General features: G+C 41.7%; 1 protein-coding gene across 2 annotated transcripts in view; it reads right to left on the bottom strand.

Moving 5' to 3' along the window:
• slc6a9 (solute carrier family 6 member 9) overlaps window positions 1–21,370 on the bottom strand; it is a 114,318-nt gene extending 92,948 nt beyond the window's left edge. Inside the window, exons 1-2 of one of the 2 annotated variants that reach the window (XM_077537501.1) lie at window positions 21,267–21,370; window positions 14,188–14,320 (exon numbers count right to left, since the gene is read on the bottom strand). The gene's annotated coding sequence lies outside the window, so the exon portion shown is untranslated. Of the gene's footprint in view, window positions 1–14,187; window positions 14,321–20,472; window positions 20,489–21,266 lie in introns of those variants that run through there. The other variant, XM_077537516.1, reaches the window with a different exon arrangement.
• Between the last annotated feature and the right edge of the window lie 227 nt (window positions 21,371–21,597).

Here is a 21,597-nt window from a genome sequence, read left to right as displayed (position 1 = left end):
GATTGTTGCGATTTTTTTTCATTCAAATTTAGAAAATACTAAAAAATGATGATAAGACGTTGAATCGGTAAGACTACCGAATGACTAATTCTGAGCTCTTCAAAAAAAAAAAAATAATAATAATTTTTTTTTTATTGAATCGATTCGAGAATCGCGCGATGTAGTATCGCGATATATCGCCGAATCGATTTTTTTTTTTTACACCCCTACTATGCTGAGTTATTTTTTAAACTTTATGACAACACACCCACGACCCTTGTGAGGATAAGTGGTTCATATAATGGATGGATGACACTTATTAAAGACCACAACATTTGGTGTTCATCATAGTATATTTATGTGCCTTTAGTATAAGAAGTGTTAGTTGTGGAATTGCCAACTTAGTGTAATTATGGTAAAATAAACTACATACACCATGAACTAAACACTCATTCTGTGTTATTTGTCTAGGAGCAATATTTAGTGTTTTGGAGCGTAACTAACAATACCTGCGGTAATGCTTTGAGTGTCCTTGACTCCTCAGCTGACGTTAATACACCAAATGAAGCTACAGTTTTTCACGATTGTTAACACACAGAAATCTAAACTTTGGCACAATTTGCACAACCTTAACTTCATGTACCAATCGCTCGACCCGAATTGTCACTACTTCACACTCCCTTATGACCAGAGGTGGGTAGTAACGAGTTACATTTACTCCCTTACATGTACTTGAGTAACTCTTTTTCAAAAATGTACTCCTAAGAGTAGTTTTACCACACAATACTTTTTACTTTTACTTGAGTAGATGTGTGAAAAAGGATCGCTACTCTTACTCCGCTATATTTGGCTACACTAAAGTCGTTACTTTTTTCCCTCCTTTTTTAGTTCATTATCTTTACCAGAGACACCAACAGTGGTTCTGCCACATGACTGCGTTTCACCAATCAGACGTAGCAACAATAATCAAATGACGACTCCTCCCCTTAACCTTCTACCAATCAGACGTAACAATGCAGTCACATGACCACAGGCAGCGTTTGGAACATAGCAGCGGGAGAGGACGAAGCCGAACACCCATGGCCTCATATAATAAGCATACTCTATACACGCTGTGCGGAATAACAGCTTTATAATGCGGTGTCTTATGTGTGTGCCGAAACAAACGGACATTTTGGCATATAGAAATTCCACATCGAACCAGAGTTAACATTTCACGGTAAGTTTGACCTAAATTCCCTTTTTGCTGTATTTAGGCAGGTATTTGTCTTAAGTGTTGAAAAGGACCTTTTCACATAGACTCTTTTGCAAACACTAACTGTTGCCATAAACAAAACAGATAACGACACATGTTATATGGAGGCATGAATTGGCGGTAGCCACTAAGTGTCACAAATTATTAACTGTAAAGAAGTTTTGGGAACAGATAAACACTTGACTCAATGTAATGCCAGAACCTGGTAAGAAAACATATCAACGTTAAGCCATTCTTATTCAATGATAGCATATATAAACAAAGAGGATTTGAGCTAAAAAGTACAAGTTTCTAATTGCTCTGCTGATGGGTATTTACAGAAATTTAGTGACCACAATATTTTTAGATGTACACTCGGATTTAATACAGTAACCATCAGAAATCCTACTCTAATATAGTTAACTTAATTTAAAGCAGCTCTACGTAAGATTTAAAATTTCAAATCTCTACTGCCACCTGTGGCCGAAAACAAACTGCACGCTCGTACACGCCGCGCGCACTCGTACGTGCACGACCTCAATACTGAAGAGTGGGCTCTTCATATCCAATTAAACTATGTTTTCAGAGGTAAGAAGTTTTATAATGTTATACAAAGCTGGCCACTTCACGGAATGAGACTCTCGATCCCCACTAAACAATTGATGTCCACGGGACGTGCAGATCATATTGCTTTAGTCGGTCGAAGTCCAGTCCTGTGCTGTACTCCAAAACGATGTGCAAATTACGTCAATTAATTGGACCTCATTCCGATGTTTATATGCAGTTAAATATTGTAGTAACCCCGCTCGACGGACGTCAACCTGATTCTAGTCATTATTAGTGTATGTCGCCCCCAGGCTAGCGTCATTGTGCATGAGCCGTAAGGTGGGCTGTCATTTATGGAAATTGACGATTGTGAAAAACAGATAGACCCATTCACTACTTAGTGCGATATGGCCGTGAATGTTATCGCCATTCAGTAGTACCGTTCACATTCCGTTAGCATAATGTAGCTACAATAGGCTGTTTTCACGGAGGAAAATAAGGCGACATTTAGCCTCGGAATGGAACGTCTGTTCTTCATAAAGTCATTCTGTTCTATTACATTTAACTTTGCCGCCCCTTTCACGCTAAATGTTGCCGTCCACCTCACTTTCATCCCAATAGTTACGACCGAGAAGTGATCGATCTTTTTTTGTTTCTTTTTTTTCTAAGAGCTCAGAATTGTTCATTCGGTAGTCTTACCGATTCAACGTCTTATCATCATTGCTCTTTTTTGTGTGTGTGTGTGTGTGTGTGTGCGTGCGTTTGCGTGCGTGCGCGTGCGTGCGTGTGCGTGCAAATACGTATAAATTTATACTCATTAATTCACCTAAAGCCTTATAAATATCCCATTACCCTTTGCCTTAACCAGGTACTTCAGAATCTTGCCAGAGTCGTGAGGTTTAAATGGTCAGGAGACCAGAGAAAAGGTCAGAAAAAAATAAAGAGAAAAGAAAGATAAATCAAAGTGAAATCCAGCACCGACCAAACACTTCCTGCCTTCCCCATGATTACAAAATCAAAGTCTTACGCCAACCCCGGAAGCCTCTAAATTCCAGCAAATTTAGCGAGATCTCAAGAGACCAGAGGAAAAACTAAAGAGAGGAAGGAGGGAAGGATCGATAAGGCAGAGTGAGATCCATAGAAGCCAGTACATCCAATCCATCAAAGTGAAATCCAGCACCAACAAAACCCCTCCTGCGTGGTTACAAAACCAGAGTCTTATGCCAACCCCAGAAACCTCAAACTTCCAATAAATTGAGATCTCAAGTGACCAGAGGAAAAACTAAAGAGAGGAAGGAGGGAAGGATAGATAAAGCAAAGTGAGATCCACAGACACCAGCACCCACTGATTCAAGGGGCTGTGGGAGGGAGAGGCTACTTCTGTTGAGTTTCAGTAGATGCTGGTGCGACGGATCTGGCATGCATAAGGACCACCACCAAAGAAAGAAGCCGTCAACCGCGGTCCAGCAAAGCGAGCACCCCCCCCACACACCCGCCCCCACCCCACCCATCTGGCACCACAATAGGCGGACCGCCAGCGCAGCAGGGCTACTGGACAGCCCACCGGCCACCGGAGCCCGCCCGGGACGCCAGGAGTTCTACCGGAGTGGGGCAGGCCTCAAACCCCCGCCCGGCCCCCGGAGCCCGGAGCCCGGGCCGGGGAGGGAGCCCCAGGCCCAGGGAGAGGGAGAGGGAGGGGGAGGGGGCGGGGGGCAGACAAGGAAGGGGGGGGGCGGGGGGAAGACAACAAGAAGGCGAAAGGGCGGCTGCAGGGCAGGAGGGGGGGGGACAAGGGAAAAGGGACCGGGAGGCAGAGGAGGATGGGCGGGAGGAGGCGAGGAGGGAGAGGCGACGGGGGGGAGGAAGGGGGAGGGGGGAGGGAGCCACGGGGCACACCAGAGCCCCACCCGCCCCGAACCGCGCCGCCGGGCACGGAGCAGCGGACCGCGCCGGGACGGCACCGCCCCGGGCACCAGGGAAAGCACCCCAACACCGCACCCCACAGGGGGCCCAGGGAGCGGCCAAGACGCAACCGCTACCGAGCAGACAACGGGGGGGGCAGAACCACCCCTGCCCGACCACGGGGGACGGCGTCAAGAAAATTGACTAATTAGCATGCAGTAACACCAAGTGTTGATGCTTAGTGCCCACTAGAAATAACTCTTAAGGAGTTAGTGAGTATAGTGTCGTATAGTGTGGTATGCTCGAGCCCACTAGCAGCAACTAGGTTCCTGACTATATAAAAATAAAAACAATCAGATACAAAATACCAAATACAGAAGCAGCGAAAACAGAAGTTGTAACGATGTGGTGGCTCTCGTTAACAGGCAGAATCTTGGCAGGATTAAGTTGCCAAATTAAGATTAAAATATTCTATGTACATAGACCATATTTGTTTAAATCTTGATACTTGATTTTTATTTAAGGCAGAGATTTTTTCCATTGAGATATAATTTATTAGTAAGTTTAACCAGTGGTCGATATGTAGAGATTGTTTATTTTTCCAATTGACAAGGATTATTTTTTTTAGCAATAGTAAGGGCTATAAATATAGATTGAGATTGTTTACATGGTAGCTCAGTTATTGTTAAGTCACCTAGTAAACACAATCTTGGAGAAAAAGGAAGCATACAGTTTAATATATCAGCGAGCTTTTCCAAGATTTTAGTCCAGAAATGCAGCACTGGAGTACATGACCATAAAGCATGAAGATAAGTATCGGCAGTGTTTTGTGAGCACTGGAGACAAATGTCGGAGTCAGAGAGTCCCATTTTTTTCATCATATATTGTGTAATATATGTTCTATGAAGTATCTTATATTGGATAAGTTGCAAATTTGTCTGTTTGGTCATTTTAAATACATTTTCACAGATTTGGGTCCAAAAGTCTGGTTCCGGAACTATAGACAAGTCTTTTTTTCCCATTTTAAAGTCGGTAAATACGTTTTATTTGTGTATAAAAATAACTTATATATTTTTGATATTTTCTTTATTGTTGTTGGGGAAAGCTTTATAATATCTTTAGCTAAGACAGGCAGTTGGAGCGTATCCTGAAGTGTTGGGATTTGTTTCTTAACCATATTTTTAACTTGCAGATAATGTAAGAAATTTCCCTTTTTTATTTCATATTTCTGGACCAAGTTTGTATACGATATAAACTTATTATCTGAGAAAAGATGATGAAGGTGTGTAATTCCTTTCTGCTCCCATAGGCTTAAATGGAACGACTGATTATTAAGTTGAAAGTCGGGGTTATGCCAAATGGGAGAGAGCCCACAGGGCGCCAATTGGGAGTTTGTAATTTCTAATGCCTTCCACCAGGCAGTCAGGGTGGCGGCTATCATTGGGTTTTTAAAACAATTATGTTGTTTTATTGATTTTGTAATAAAGAGTAAATCTAACAGTCTAAGATTATTACAATCCTTCTGCTCCAATTCCAACCAACAGTTAGTATCTCTGTTGGGTTGTGTCCATAGCGCAAGATATTGTAGATATTGTAGTTGATTAGCTATACATATACATAAAGTTTGGTGCCTCTAAACCTCCTTTAGATTTACTTTCCTGAAGAGTAGATAGACTAATTTTGGCTTTTTTTTTTATTCCAATAGAATTTTATGATAGAGTCCAGCGATTGGAACCAGTTAGACGTAGGTTTAAATGGAATCATTGAAAATAAATAATTAATCTTTGGTAAAACTCATTTTTATAGTAGCTATCCGTCCTATTAAAGAGATCGGAAGATTATTCCAGCGCTCCAGATCACTACGGATACTATCCAATAATGGTAAAAAAATTTAAAGAAGTTAATTCAGTTAACTTTGGTGAAATTTTAACACCTAAGTATTTTAAATTACCTGTAGGAAAGGAGTAGTGTGGATCCTGACTTGTAGGATTCCATGAATTTTCTGTAATAGGTAATAATGTCGATTTTTTATCCAGTTAATAGAGTAATCTGATAAGTGAGAGAATTTAGTTATTAAGTTAAATGCTTCCCCTAGCGAGATAGCAGGTTCTTCTAAATAGAGTAGTATATCATCGGCATATAGATTAATTTTATGTTCTATTGTCCCGGAGTGGATTCCTTGGATCCGTCTATCCTGACGTATAGCTAATGCAAGCGGCTCAATAAATATAGCAAATAATAAAGGAGACATTGGGCACCCTTGTCTTGTTCCCCTTTGTAGAGTAAAACTCTGTGATGTAATCCCATTAGTAGTAACTGTAGCTTTAGGAGAATCATATAATATTGAGACCCATTGAATGAATGACTCCCCGAAGCCAAATTTATTTAAGACAGCAAAGAGGAAGGACCAGTTAACTTTATCGAAGGCTTTTTCTGCATCCAGCGAAATAACAACTGCCTTTTTATCATACCGCTGTGACATATTAATCAAGTTAAAGAGCCTCCTAATATTATTAGTAGAATGACGACCTTTAATAAAACCTGTTTGATCGCTATGAATAATTGTCGAGATTACTGTCTCTAGTCGAGATGCCAAGGCCTTAGCGATAATTTTAATATCGGTATTAATTAGTGATATCGGTCGGTAACTTGACGGGAGGGTGGGGTCTTTTTCTGGCTTTAATAAAAGTTTAATTGCTGCTATAGAAGTGATCGATCTTGAGGTTACTGCTATTTGAAAACAACACATTTTCTTCTAAATGTCAAGATACTCGCTTCTTAGCTTTTGGAGGAGATAGAAAGCCAGCTGTGAATCACTTTTCTAATCCAAGTCCGATCTCAAATCTCTCCACCGCTGAAATGTCAATCCACTGTTCACTCTCGGTCTTGCCCAGCGTCGGTCACTATCAAGTTTAGATTATTTTTTTTTTCTTGGCACTTGACATTGTTTTCATTTTTTTTTTTAAGCAGCCTTCCGCGGAGTAACAGCGGGTGTCTGGGGCAGCGAAAATCTGTACTAGTTACGTCTTCGCGACTACAGGAAACAACTGACGAGAACGTGCATGACGTCACATCCCGCAGACAGAGGGCGGGAAATTCGAAGGATTCGGACCGGACGCTTCCTAAATAATATTGGCCAGAGGCTTGTAGGAGTACCCATTGTGAACAGCGAAGATGTTGATCTACTAATTAGAATATGTTTCAGTCATAAATGGGCAAATAAAAAGGCTATTGTTAAGATATTTTTTGGGGAAAACCTACATAGAGTAGCTTTAACTTTGCAAATTGAACTGAATGTGTGATTTCAATGGCTTACTTGCCTGTAAACTCATCGCCTGATATTTTTTGTGTCAACAGAGGGTTCACCCCAACAGAATAAATGTTTTTGTCTGTCTGATTACATTGTTTTTAAAGAAATAAATCAGACATTTTTCAAGCAGTTACTCAGTACTTGAGTACTCTTTTTAGCGAATACTTTTTTTTTTTTACTTCTACTTGAGTAATATTATTTTGAAGTAACGCTACTCTTAATTGAGTACAATTTTTGGCTACTCTACCCACCTCTGCTGCCATCCAAGCAATGACTTTTTCATGGACACCCCTGCTTATAATAATGCATAAGATTTACGGCCTAGATACACTAATCCGACGTCGGGAGTCGGACAGAGTTGGGCGACGGCATACGCCGTCTGATCAGTGTATAAATTACTGTCATAAAGTCGGACACAGTTGGAATACTTTGGGGGCGTTTCCAGCAAATTCGAAATGTTGAATCGGCATCGGGCGATGGGGCATTTGATCACTGTGCTTGGCTCTTAGCCAGTGAATCAGCGCCTACGGCAAGAAGAGTAAGTGACGAACACTTATAAACAGTATTCAGCTCAACTTTATGGTTTGTCAGGACAGCACACGTGAATATTTAAAGTTCGCCATCACGAGGATATGATCATATTTCATCATGATTTCGGCAAAGAAGTCCTTATTGTATTTTGGAGGTCGGTAAATGACATAGCACAGCACAGTCCAAATTTAAAGAAGGTGGCTTCAAAGCTGTTGATCGATGCGGTAAATAGACATCGTTTACATTTACATTTTTTTTTTTAAATAGTCGCCGTTCCTCCACCTCGGCCCGACGTTCTCAGAGCGTCCAAGTAAGTACAGCCAGGCGGTAGTAATTCAATCATAGCGGTGGATTCATCGGCGACAGTCCAGGTCTCAGTCAGGCAGAGGAAATCCAAGTTGTTGGAAAGGGAAAAACTACCTCAAAATAAACATTTTGTTTGTCAATGACCGCACATTTAACAGCGCGATCCTTGTGCGAGGAGCAGGGGTCCGGTGTTCTGACAAACCAGCATACCCGTCGAAGTAGTATACCTCACACATCTGCGCACGCGCTACGCATGCGCAGTAGGCAATTACATCATCACGCTGTCGAACTCGTCAGAGCAGCATACCTCGGCTGACAAGTAAGTAAAAGTATGCAATAACTGATTATTTAGAACTACATTTTACTTCGTTTTGTAATTATTTTATATAGTGAAAGTATTTTATTCAGAGAGTAAGTTTTGTTCTGCAGTTAGCGTCGTGGATCACTGTGCGTTATTATTATGGTACAGTGACAGTTAGATGCTTGTACTACACTTATTCAAAAACAATTTTGGGGCTTCACTAATGTGTGTTTTTTCTTCTTATTTTAAGGTGCAATGTGAATTCTGTCTCCGGTGGACACATGCTGAATGTGCAGAATAACGTTTTTAAGTGTAAAAAAAAAAATGCAACATAAATTGCTGACTTGCTACAGCCATCGTAGTTTGGAATCTTTTGAGACGTAGGTTGTGTAGTTTTTGTCACTTGATGTTTTTGTACTTTTAGCAAACTGGCAACATGTATTGTAGTTTGTACATAAAATATGTTTCATTGTCCTCCTGCATCGGTTTTCATTTTGAATTCAACAATAAAGCTCATTTTTTTCGAGTCTTCTCAAATGTTTCTTTCAAAAGTAAGCAATGGTGTTCCAACTGGCAAATTCTCTCACAGCCTGCAAAATCTGTTCAATTAAATCTAGACAATTTTCTGTCATGTAGACAACTATCATACATAATGGGTATCGCTGGAGCCAATATTTTGTTGTTTGATTATAATGTTGCATTTTACACTAATTAGAAATGACAATTGTGTCACCTAGTGGGCAGTTTGTGTGCAAGTTATTATAATGTGCATTCAGCCTCAGTTTGGTGAGGAAACTGTCATCCGCGCCTGCATATGTTTTTTGTTTGATTTATTGACAAGTTTGTTTTGATATATAAAAATGGTTTCGTATGACGACCCTGTGCACATAAGCCTACACCTGAACGCAGCAGTCAGCAAAATGAACACAACGGAATGAGACGCGAAGACTTATATCATCTAAAAATACAGAAATTCATGCAAATCCTTTGTGGGAGCGCGTTGGCATACCCCGGGTTTTCACCGGTTGCGGTGCGGTTGCGGTGCGGTCCGCGACGCAAGCAATTAGATTCCATTCATTCGAATGGTGCAGTTTACACCGCTTGCGGGTGCGTTGCGTGTCGACTGCTGAAGGCCTGCGGCGTGCCGCAAGCCTTCCGCAAGGATAGACCTATTTTCTATTTTTGCCGGACGCCGCAGCGGTAGGCCTCCGGCAAATGGCAAGCTAGCACAAAACACATCGAGCGGGACAGGAAGACCGAGGCAGTTTAAAAATAAATTTCCGGTTACCTTTCAGAATAAAACACTCGCCAGCTCCTATTTCGCAAGCTTTCAGCAAAACGTGACGTGGGCGTCGCCGGGCCATGTGCTCATTCACGGTTTAGACACCAGCGAACATGGACGAGGAGAGGTTTATATTGGAGGTGGAAAACCACAAAATAATATATGACACGGCACATCCTTTTTATAAGGACTGTAATGTATTGTGAGTTTGATGTTCGCGATTGCTTGTTGTGCCCGTCTCGCTTGCCGTACTGAGCGGCAGCCGGACGGGGAAGACAGAAATTAAGAGTGGACCCGCACTGACCCGACTCTCGTTATTAATATACTTTACAAGGACAACCAAAAAAAGGATGCTGCATGGAATCTCATAGCAGAAGAAGAAGAAAAGGTTAAATCAAAAGAAGTCCACCTCTCTTTCTGCTTCTCTGTTGAGCACAGACTTTCTGTATGTTTGTCGTTGTGAAATGCCACATGATCGCGCGCGCGCGGTCCCGCGAGACACGTTGGGAAGTGGGCGGCGACGGAGCTGCCGGACCGCAGCTGTGCGGAGCCGGTGTGGATTGGCCAAAAAATTGACCCGTCCGGAGCACGCAGTCAAGACGCACCGCACCGCAACCGCATCCGGTGAAAACCCGGGGTAAGGCAACAATGTGCTGTGGGTGCCCATTTCAGCCATCAAAACAACATACCGATGTTACAATCAGCCGTCAGAACAGCATGCTCGTGTTAAAACTAACTATACATATGCTTCTTTGGTAGCTCTAGTGTTTTTAGTATGCATCTGTGTTTAGCCTAATTGCAGTGTATTGTTATCATTTACGGGATCGTCGTAACGTAGGAATGCTATTCTGACTACGTATGCTAGCCCGATAGAGGCAGCTGTCAGATCAGCATACGGGTATGCTGATCCGACAGAACAACGGTCGACTTCAACACAACGCCACTTCGAAACGTACGCAAAAGTGCGGAGGGCACCATCGTTCGTGTGTAGCCCCATTTGCCTGTGGGCACAGCACACGCATGCACTTGACATGCACTCATCACGCAAGCATTGGATGTAACATTACTACTTTTGTTTTCACTTAAAGACATGAAGAACCCATGTATTGTGATTGTCAAGTTTCATAAAGTTTTGGGGAAAAAAGTGCTTACATTCTACGATCCAGAGATTTGTGAAATGAAGCAAAAGAAAATGAAGAACGTCATTCACCTTCGGCAGGAAGCTCTTGGTGCGATCACTCAAAAAGTTGGATATTTCATATATACATAGAAAAAAACTCATTCTATGTATAGAAACAGAAATAAATACTATGTGAACACATTGCAGGGGCTACTTGGAATAATTTTACAACTTATTTCCCAGATCAAAAATCTCTGTCATAGATGCACCAAAATCAGAACAGCCGCATGGCAACCTAAATTTCTCATAAAACTCAGTTTTGTTATGAATAGGACTCAGTGTTACATGATTGAGGATTGTGATATAATGACATGGAGCTGGGAGCATCGGCGAGTGATCAGATGCGATGGAAATGTGCGTGACAGCCAATCAGAGCAGGTTTCCCTTCTCTTCTGCAGTTTTCAAGTTGAAGACATTAAACAAAGTAAAAGAAACAAGAGGTAACCAATGACCAAACACGCAGCTAAACAAGCCATGACTTGGCATCATCTTCCCAAGATGAAACAGTTTCGACAAGATTGACGTCTTCCCTGTCGTTTTACTGGGGGTATCTAGTGAAGTAAATGAAGACGTGTAAGATAAGTACTCAAAAACAGTGAACACAACAATCCTGTTGAATCATTAGATCAAGCTGGTGGAGCAACATATGTGGAACGCATGCACAGGCTGCCGACGTACCATGAGCAGTGTTTAGCCGCTACTAAATAGCTGTGCAGCCACCAGACCAAAGCAGCAATCAATCGTGTTAACTTTTGATCACCCCAACCCGTGTGAATTGCGAATGACTGCTGGTCTGCGAAAACTTGTTTGAACCAGTCCATTGTGCAACAAAAAATTGGAGTTGGGTCTTAAGCCATGCAAACTATTATCATTGCATGAGAAATGCCCCCCACCCCGCGAAGAAAAATAAAATAAAATGCGAGGGCACCATCACACTTTTAAGCTTAGGGCACCCAAAGGGGTAGCGGCGGCACTGCTTGGAAATTATATTTAATTGCCAACTAAGGACGATAAGACAGTTAGTATAGTCTGTTAATTGGTCTGTTATGGTTGTATGATGGAGCACGTCTCCGGCGTTGGCAAGTACTAGCCACGAATGGGAGCATGAACATTGACAGCGTTCAGCGAGCCGAACCGCAGTTACATTCAAATACTGTCTGACATTTCAAACTCAGATAGATTTTTAAAAAAAAGTCCATCAATGCATTTCCCATTTATAATTGCAAATATATAAACAATGTAGTAGGCTTTCTATAAATTTATATAAAACCTGGCATAAATTAAGAATGATGGATGTGAAATCACTGTGTTGGTTTTGTTTTGTTTTTTTCTTTTAAACTTAATTACAATCAATGGTCCAACTAGTCACTTGTGTTTACAATACCTGATCATCTACTTGGCTTCCATCCTCCATTCTGATTGCTGGTATGTCAATGAATCAAAATAAAAGATAAACCCGCTGTATAACATTTACCATCAAAAATAGGAGCACCTTTACAATAGTCCCCTTTGGCATTAAACAAAACATTGAACAAGAAAAAATCAGTCATAGTATAGCAGTTTTATTTTCAGCAGTTACCAGAATTCCCATATAACTCTATTATCATTTTGACTAAAGACTATCCTTTAGCTCGACAGCAGATGGTTACGTTAAAGGTAGTGCAGGCTGTGTTTGAGCAATAATGAATGTATGAAAGTACTTCAAAGTGTTTGCTTTGTTCTTGTTTTGTTACCTTATTCTTTACCGCACAACCGATATTTATTTTTATGTACAGCACTTTGTATACAGAAATGCCTGTTCTTAAATCCATCCATCCATCCATCCATCTTCTACCGCTTATCCGAGGTCGGGTCGTGGGGGCAGCAGCTTTAGGGGGGAAATCCAGACCTCCCTCTCCCCAGCCACTTCAACCAGCTCCTCCAGCGGGATCCCAAGGCGTTCCCAGGCCAGCCGAGAGACATAGTCTCTCCAGCGTGTCCTAGGTCATCCCCGGGGCCTCCCGCCGGTGGAACATGCCCGGAACACCTCCCCAGGAAGGCGTCCAGGAGGCATCCGAACCAGATGCCCGAGCCACCTCAGCTGGCTCCTCTCAACGCGGAGGAGCAGCGGCTCGACTCTGAGTCCCTCCCGGATGACCGAGCTTCTCACCCTATCTCTAAGGGAGAGCCCGGACACCCTGCGGAGGAAACTCATTTCGGCCGCTTGTATCCGGGATCTTGTTCTTTCGGTCACGACCCACAGCTCGTGACCATAGTTGAGGGTGGGAACGTAGATCGCCCAGTAAATCGAGAGCTTTGCCTTTTGGCTCAGCTCTTTCTTCACCACGACGGACCGATACAGAGTCCGCATCACTGCAGACGCTGAACCGATCCACCCGTCGATCTCCGGCTCCATCCGACCCTCACTTGTGAACAAGACCCCAAGATACTTGAACTCCTCCACTTGGGGCAGGATCTCATCCCCGACCCGGAGAAGACACGCCCCCCTTTTCTGACTGAGGACCATGGTCTCGGATTTGGAGGTGCTGATCTTCATCCCAACTGCTTCACACTTGACTGCGAACCGCTCCAGTGAGAGTTGGAGATCCCGGCTTGAAGAAGCCAACAGAACCACATCATCTGCAAAAAGCAGAGATGCAATGCTGAGGCCACCAAACCGGAACCCCTCAACGCCTCGGCGACGCCTAGAAATTCTGTCCATAAAGTTATGAACAGAATCGGTGACAAAGGGCAACCTTGGCGTAGTCCAACCCTCACTAGAAACGAATCTGACTTACTGCCGGCAATGCGGACTAGACTCTGACAACGGTCGTACAGGGACCGAAAAGCTCGTATCAGGGGGCCCGGTACCCCGTACTCCCGAAGCACCCCTCACAGGACTCCCCGAGGGATACGGTCGAACGCCTTCTCCAAATCCACAAAACACGTGGACTGGTTGAGTGAACTCACACGCATCCTCGAGGATCCTGCTGAGGGTGTAGAGCTGATCCACTGTTCCACGGCCAGGACGAAAACCACACTGGTCCTCCTGAATCCGAGATTCGACTTCCCGATGGACCCTCCTCTCCAGCACCCCTGAATAGACCTTACCAGGGAGGCTGAGGAGTGTGATCCCTCTGTAGTTGGAACACACCCTCTGGTCCCCCTTCTTAAAAAGGGGGACCACCACCCCGGTCTGACAATCCAGAGGCACTGTCCCCGATGTCCACGCAATGTTATAGAGGCGTGTCAACCATGACAGCCCCACAACATCCAGAGTCTTTAGGAACTCCGAGCGGATCTCATCCACCCCCGGGGCCCTGCCACCAAGGAGCTTTCCAACCACCTCAGTGACTTCGACCCCAGAGATAGGAGAGCCCACCCCAGAGTCCCCAGACTGTCGGTGGAATTGAGGAGGTCTTCGAAGTATTCCCCCCACCGATTCACGACGTCCCGAGTCGAGGTCAGCAGCACCACATCGCCACTATGCCTGTTCTTAAAGCACTTTATAAATAAAGTTGTGTTGAGTTGAGCATCACAAGGTCTACTAGAAAGACCAAAGACAACCATCAAAGAATACGACTCACAATGCTTTAAGTGAACAACAGATGCCTTTTCAATTTATGATTGCACCCACCTCTGACTTGACGACGCTGAAGGAGCCACAATAAAACATCTCCGAATTCACCAGACTGTTAACATCAACCATCAGAGGTCCAGGACTGTCTTCTCCAAGACCCAGACAACCATGTTCACCCAGAGATGTGATCCTGGAAACAGCAACAATAACAACATTGAAGAGACTGAAACAAGTCGTGTTGGCTCAGTCCGTTTCATGTAGCACAAGGAGAAGCATTCTCAATATTCTGATTCTGATCAGCATTCTGATGACGGTTCGCCCATGCTCCCCCCAAGACGCCACATTCAGCTATCCACTAATCGTCTGACTCCACCAAGCCTCAGCATACAGCTCCCCACCCGCCGACCTCCATCTTTGGCTATGGAGAATCTCAACTATAGCTCGGTCTGATATGTTTTGGGTCCAGACTACATATACAATATAAAAAACGTGTGTTCCCAGAATAAGTCAGGACCCAAGGAAGCTTGTAGCATTCCTGTGATTACAAGAAGTAGAAAGTTGGCAAAAGAAATGAGAAGAAATAAGTCAGAAGCTACAAACCTAGTCAGTATAGCTTGTGAACCTCTGACTAAACCAGCGTCTCCGATTGCCACTGTGAGACTAGCGCTACTAAATACAAGATCACTAGTTAACAAATCATTGTTGATTCATGACATTATTATGACATATGATCTTGACTTATTTCTCCTCAGTGAAACATGGCTAGCAGAAGGTTCCTGCAACACGGTTCTCAATGAGGCAACACCAACAAATTTTAGTTTCATGAACAAATGTCGTAATGGCAAAAAAGGTGGTGGACTTGCTGCCATTTTTAAATCTCTAATTCAGTGTAAAGAAATTTCATTGGGAAGCTTTAATTCATTTGAATATCTTAGTCTTTTGGTAAAAGGTGAACCAAACATCGTCATTGTCATAATTTATAGACCTCCAAAACAAAAAGGCAGATTCATGGAGGAATTTGAAGAAATGTTGTCAGTAATTTGTACCGACTATGATTATCTGGTCTTAACTGGAGACTTTAACATTCATGTTGACAACAACTTGGATAAAAATACCAAAGAATTTTGTAATATACTTGATACTTTTGGTCTCTCACAACATGTAAAAGGTCCAACACACAATCAAGGTCACATTCTTGATCTCGTCATCTCTAAAGGTGTTGACATTTTATCTGTTGAGGTGAAAGATCTGGCTATTTCAGATCATTCCTGTGTGTTTTTTGAATTACAAACAATCCCAGAAGTTCAAACAACTACTGTCTCGATTAAAAAAAGGTACATAAATGAGAATACAAGCAACATGTTTATGGAATTAATGGCTGCATCACCAACTGTAAATGCAGAGACCGTTGATGAACTTCTGGATGAATTCACCTCAAAAATCTCAAATGTTTTGGATGCTGTTGCTCCTATTAAAACTAAGACCATTTCATCCCGAACTAAAACACCTTGGAGGTGTACTACCAACATAATGACTTTGAAATCTAAATGCAGAAAAGCAGAGCGAAAGTGGAGAAAAACTAAACTCCAAGTTCATTTTGACCTGTACAGACAATGTCTTTGTCATTTTAACCAAGAGTTAGTAATAGCTAGACAACAACACTTTTCTGAAATTATTAGTAGGAACCTCAACAATACACGCATTCTATTTGGCGTGGTTGACAAACTTACAAATCCCCCAAATCAAACAGCGCCAGAACTCCTCTCAACAGATAAATGCAATGAATTTGCCTGCTACTTTAGTGAAAAAGTACAAGCCATCAGGTCAAACATTGTTACAAACCAGCAAAATAACAAAACGATGCTGCACTTAAAATCACCTAGGAATAATTTAATTACCATGACAGAATTTGACTCAGTGGATCAAAATACTGTAGTAGACTTGGTTCAGCAATTGAAACCTTCCACGAGCTGTCTTGACACAATTCCATCTGGCTTTTTCAAAACCATTGTGAAATCTGTTCAGATCGATTTACAACAAATAATTAATTGCTCACTTCAATCAGGTGAACTTCCTAAATGTCTGAAAGTAGCCGCCGTCAAGCCCATTCTAAAAAAGAGAACACTGGATGTCTCCCTGCTAGCAAATTATAGACCAATCGCAAACCTTCCCTTCGTAACTAAAATAGTTGAAAAAGTGGTTTTTAATCAACTCAGCAATTTTTTGAGCTTAAACGGACTTTTGGATAAATTCCAGTCAGGTTTCCGACCTCATCACAGTACAGAAACAGCTCTGATTAAAGTACTGAATGATATAAGATTGAGCACTGATGCAGGGAAGGTATCAGTGCTCGTCTTGTTGGACCTCAGTGCAGCATTGGACACGATTGATCATAATATACTGTTAGACAGGCTGGAAACTTGGGTGGGATTAAATGGAACAGTCCTTAAATGGTTCAGGTCCTATTTGGAGGAAAGGAGTTACTTTGTGACCATTGGAAATTTTGAATCTGATCGAAAGGCCATGATATGTGGGGTCCCTCAAGGGTCAGTCCTTGGACCCCTGTTGTTCAGTCTGTATATGTTACCTTTGGGTCAAATGCTTCAGAACACCGATGTTGACTATCATAGTTATGCAGATGACACACAACTGTATTTATCGATGTCCCCAAATGACAGCAGTTCTATTAACGCATTGTGTCATTCTCTAGAGCAAGTTAACAACTGGATGAACCCAAATTTCCTTCAGCTGAACGAAAACAAAACGGAGCTCATTGTTTTCGGCAATAAAGAAAAGAGGATTGCTATTAAAAAACAGCTTGAGTCACTGTCTTTAGAAACTAAAGACCAAGTTCGAAATCTTGGGGTACTAATAGACTCAGATCTGACCTTCAGCAATCATATTAAATTCATCACTAAAACAGCCTTTTACCAGCTGAAAAACATATCCAGACTGAAGGACTGCATGCTTCAAGCAGACCAAGAGAAGCTTATCCATGCTTTTATCTCCAGCAGACTAGATTACTGTAACGGTCTTCTGACTGGACTCTCTCAAAAGAACATGAGACAATTGCAGCTCATTCAGAACGCTGCAGCTCGAGTTCTGACCAAAACAAAAAGATCAGAACATATTACTCCAGTACTTCACAGTAAGACTAATTGCTGGGTCTTTGTTTACCTGGACAACATGCTAATCCTTGGATGAGCATCAGCAGCATGTACTGGCTGTCCTCCAGAGACTCCTTGAGAGTTCTCTTCATGGAAAGGATGACTTTCACTCTACTGTTATTTCTTTCTTAGGGGACATTATTTCTCATGGCTCCCTGGACACAGATCCAAGGTGAGGCAGGCAAATCCTGACCTATAAGAACCAACCGTAAGGCACTTTAAACAGTTCCTGGGTCTCACCATCTTTTATTACTCACAACAAAGTTAGGGATATTCATCTTCTGGGTCAAATTTCAGGATGAACTGAAAATGCACTGCAACCTTAATTTGACCTTTTCAAAATGTTTAATGTTTTTTGCACAACTTGCTTTTCCCTATCTAACAACGAACTAAAAGATAAAATTGATCTAGGAACTGACCAATGCATATCCTGGTTTAATAATAAGTGGCATTTGGTCCTATTCATCATCCTGTTCACAATTTGACGTCATGAGACCGAGACAACACCGAACAGAACACGATCTCAACACTGCGAAGCTTCCAACAGGAAGCTCTCATAGCAAAGTGGCCACTGAAGCTTCGAGTGTCACAGAGTGTCATCAGCAGGTTACAATAGAGATTCGAAGAAAGTAAGCGATTGGAAGAGTCCTAACTGTGAAATCATTCTCCATAGTATTTTAGCTAACCTGGACCCAGTATGTTTTCATTTATCCTCCCTGCATCAACACAGGTGCATCATCCTTGCATGTTTGGTTATCTGAGACCCTTTTTCCTCACCAAGGAACAAGAAGCCTCTTCCCTCTCACTTGTAAATGAGGGGCCATTAGCTTATCTCAAAACAGAAGCCATCAAAATACATTTTTATTAGGGGTGTCAAAATTCGTACGTTAATTTTGAGTTAATTTAAAGTTCCTTTAACGGCACTAATTTTTTTAACGTGCGATTACTGAAAAGAGTCTGTACTGGGGGAATTCCAGTCGCAACACAGCAGACACGTCTATGTCATAATTTAGCAGTAATAAATTTAATAATAATAATGCATATTTGTGGAGACTAAGATTGTATTTTACATTGAAAATGTGCAAACAATCACAAGTTAAAGATTAGATAGCTCTTAAGAAAAATGCATTGAGCTGTCGCCATTTTACAAATGCAATTATGCCATCTAGTGGCAGAAAAATGACCAACAATCAATACAACACTTGTTTTTTACAGTACATTACATCTTTTTAATTTTAACTACATTTTATGAATTATTATGAAATTACTGTAACATTACTCAAAGATGCAGCCATAGTTCTATTACTTTAACATTTGTCTCCACTTTTATGTTAACAAGAGTATGAAAATAGAAAAAAATGTACATTGTATTGTACATTTAGAACAGATAAAATTTGCAATTAATCGTGAGTTAACTATTGAAGTTATGCGATTAATTACGATAAAAAAATTTAATCGCCTGACACCCCTAATTTTTATGCATGCAAGATACCATAGAATGTTGATGTGCTGCAGCCACCCATCAAGTTATCTGTTGCAGTATTTAGGTGAAAATGACGTGGCTGGAAGTCTGGGCTGCCCTGCTAAAGCAGCTGCCCCCGTGACCTGACCCCGGAAACTGGAGTAAAGGGACGGACGGACGGACGGATGACCAGCTGTCAAAAGTTAATACAACATTCTCACACACATAAATATAACCAGTAAGATTCCAATATTTGATGCAAAAATATTTTTGGGAACAATATTAAGCGACCCTTAATTTCAGCTTTTTTTTAACAACCTCACATTTACATTTAGTCACAGCACCATAGGCCAATTCATTGTTAAAATAACATGATGTGGAAATGTACTCGATTGAGATGGTTATTTGTCCCACAAACAGAAAGAATTGTCTTACGAAAAGGAGTTCTTCTGAACTTTAGACTTCTTCCGCCCACAACCATTTCTTATAATGAGACTGTTACAATGTATTTTTGTGTATATTTGACTGGTGTGCTTCTGCTTATGAAATGAACAAGCAAACAACCTTATGAGCGGATAATGATATAGTGGGCGTGGGAGTGCATCTGGTGAGGGTTGTGCTTATCTACTCCCATTCATGCATGTGCAACTTCTGTTGACATACCCTATTTTGACCACTTAGTTCAAGAACCTAGTTGATACGTTGGAAACCGAAATTTGCTTGACTGTTACTCTGCATAACAATGTGATCTAAGTGTACTTTTTATCTCAAAACGTTTAGACATAGATCCATGCATTAGACAAGAGCAATAAACTCAGTAATTATAAAGTTATTAATAGTGTACAATTATTCAAATTGTGTTATCTTCAGCAATTAAATGAAGTCTGATATCCAAAATATAAAGTACATAATAGTTTTAGTGATTTTATTTTAATTTTAAACATACATTTTTCATCCCTCGTGGGAAATTCAATAAAGGGTGTACTTTAATTTAAAAGAAAATTAAATATTTTCTTTCCTTTCAATGTCTGTTTAATGCTGCTGTCGTTAATGTCATTCGATTTTGACTTTTAGTAATGATCTGTTCTCAAATAAGAAATCATTAACTTAATTTTAAATATTTTTTCAAATGATTGACGAGTGATGCTAGGTGGCATATGACTTGGTGGGTCGAATCATTCTGGTTTGAGGAGACTGCATGGGTTTTTAAGACAATGGAAATGAATAGCCTATTGAATATAAAACTTATTTTGTTAAGTATAGACTTTCCTGAAATATTTACATAATTACTTTTAAAGCATGTTTGCGTGCATGCTACTTGTTAACATTAGTTTTTAAAATCTCGCCTACCTACTGGAGTTCCTTCATGTACCCCCATTTGAGAACCACTGGCCATGCTACAACCTGAGCACCACGTGTTAATCCACTATAACAATTTGGATCACCATGTGAGTTTCTCAACATAGAGATACATTCATCACACCTGTTGGCACTCAATTCACTCACTAGTGTGTATCATCTACCCAATGACCATTTTGGGACCTACAGTGGCTGCAACTTTATAAATACATATATTGTAAATACATACATATATACATACATACACCTATATAAAAAAAAATAGAAAATAGTAGTAGTTTACACAGTGATCAGATAATAATTCACTCATTACATTTTAAGCCAGAGCGTGAAAGTCCAAAAGTGTTATCTTACTATAATGATGATTTCTCCACGTGGTGTATATGCGTCATATTATATGTAGGGCTATTTCCGTTAATAGCCTATTTGTTAAAAGTTGCATCATCTTGACTCCGTTCCCCACTTCGACCACAGCCGGTCAAACAACTCCTAAGCCCCTCCTTTAACAACTCTGATATCCACTGAAGGGGGCAGCTGCATAGCGCACGCTTATCCAACCACCCCAATACGCATGCACGCGCGCGCGCACACGCACACACAACACAAGCGCGCGCGCGCACGCACGGACGTTGTCAGGGACGCTTCTGCCTGATTTGCATGGTTCACATGCCACACTATTTAAACGATTTGTCATTGTTGGAAAAAAAAAATACAACGTATGTGCATTTTAGGTACAAACAAAGCTGATAAATCTTAATAACAGTCTCGAATCGGCTACTTTATCGTGTGGCGCTACACGTGTTTTGTGGTTGAATGATTGCAGGCATCGTTTATTCTTTTGTTAACATGCAACGAGATGTGTCTTGTGTGCAAATGGCTTTTGTGGTGCATGTGTCAGTCAGAGGCAGCGAGCATTCGCATTCATTGAAAAGACACTAGAAAGGTATAGCGCATCTTGCAGATGCGAATGCGGCAATGCAATATTGCAGACAGGTGTGGTAGCCTGGGGCTGCTGTCGGTGCATGGAAGCGTCGCTGCGCTGACACAATAGTGATGTGTATGAACTGTGCGACGGCCCGGGTGATGAATGCAGAACACACAATGGACATGACTCTGCGAGGCTTTGGCATGCAGATTTGGGGATTTACCTTGTTTTTTTAGGAGCGATCGGGTTCGAGAATGTATGTGTGTGTGACGCTGCTGGCGCGCAGATGGTCAGAAGGTGGGGTGAGGACTGTGGAGGGAGGTGAAGGCTCTGACCATATAGAGGCGCTCAAATGTTGCAGTGAGGGAGTGCGTGCAGTATACAATCATGCCACACGTCACTTCGGACGCCATAAAAACCCGTGGACATATAAATGACTCGTAAACATATCAAGTTACAAATGTGTATCAGTACCAATCAATTCCAATCAAGTTGGGACGTTGTGTCAAACTTAAAAAGAATGCTCTGTTTGCAAATACTTTTCAACCGACTGA

The sequence above is a fragment of the Festucalex cinctus genome, chromosome 1, assembly GCF_051991245.1.
Source record: "Festucalex cinctus isolate MCC-2025b chromosome 1, RoL_Fcin_1.0, whole genome shotgun sequence".
NCBI lineage: Eukaryota > Metazoa > Chordata > Actinopteri > Syngnathiformes > Syngnathidae > Festucalex > Festucalex cinctus.
Note: the sequence above shows the minus strand (reverse complement) of the source record. Positions and strands in the feature narration are given on the sequence as shown.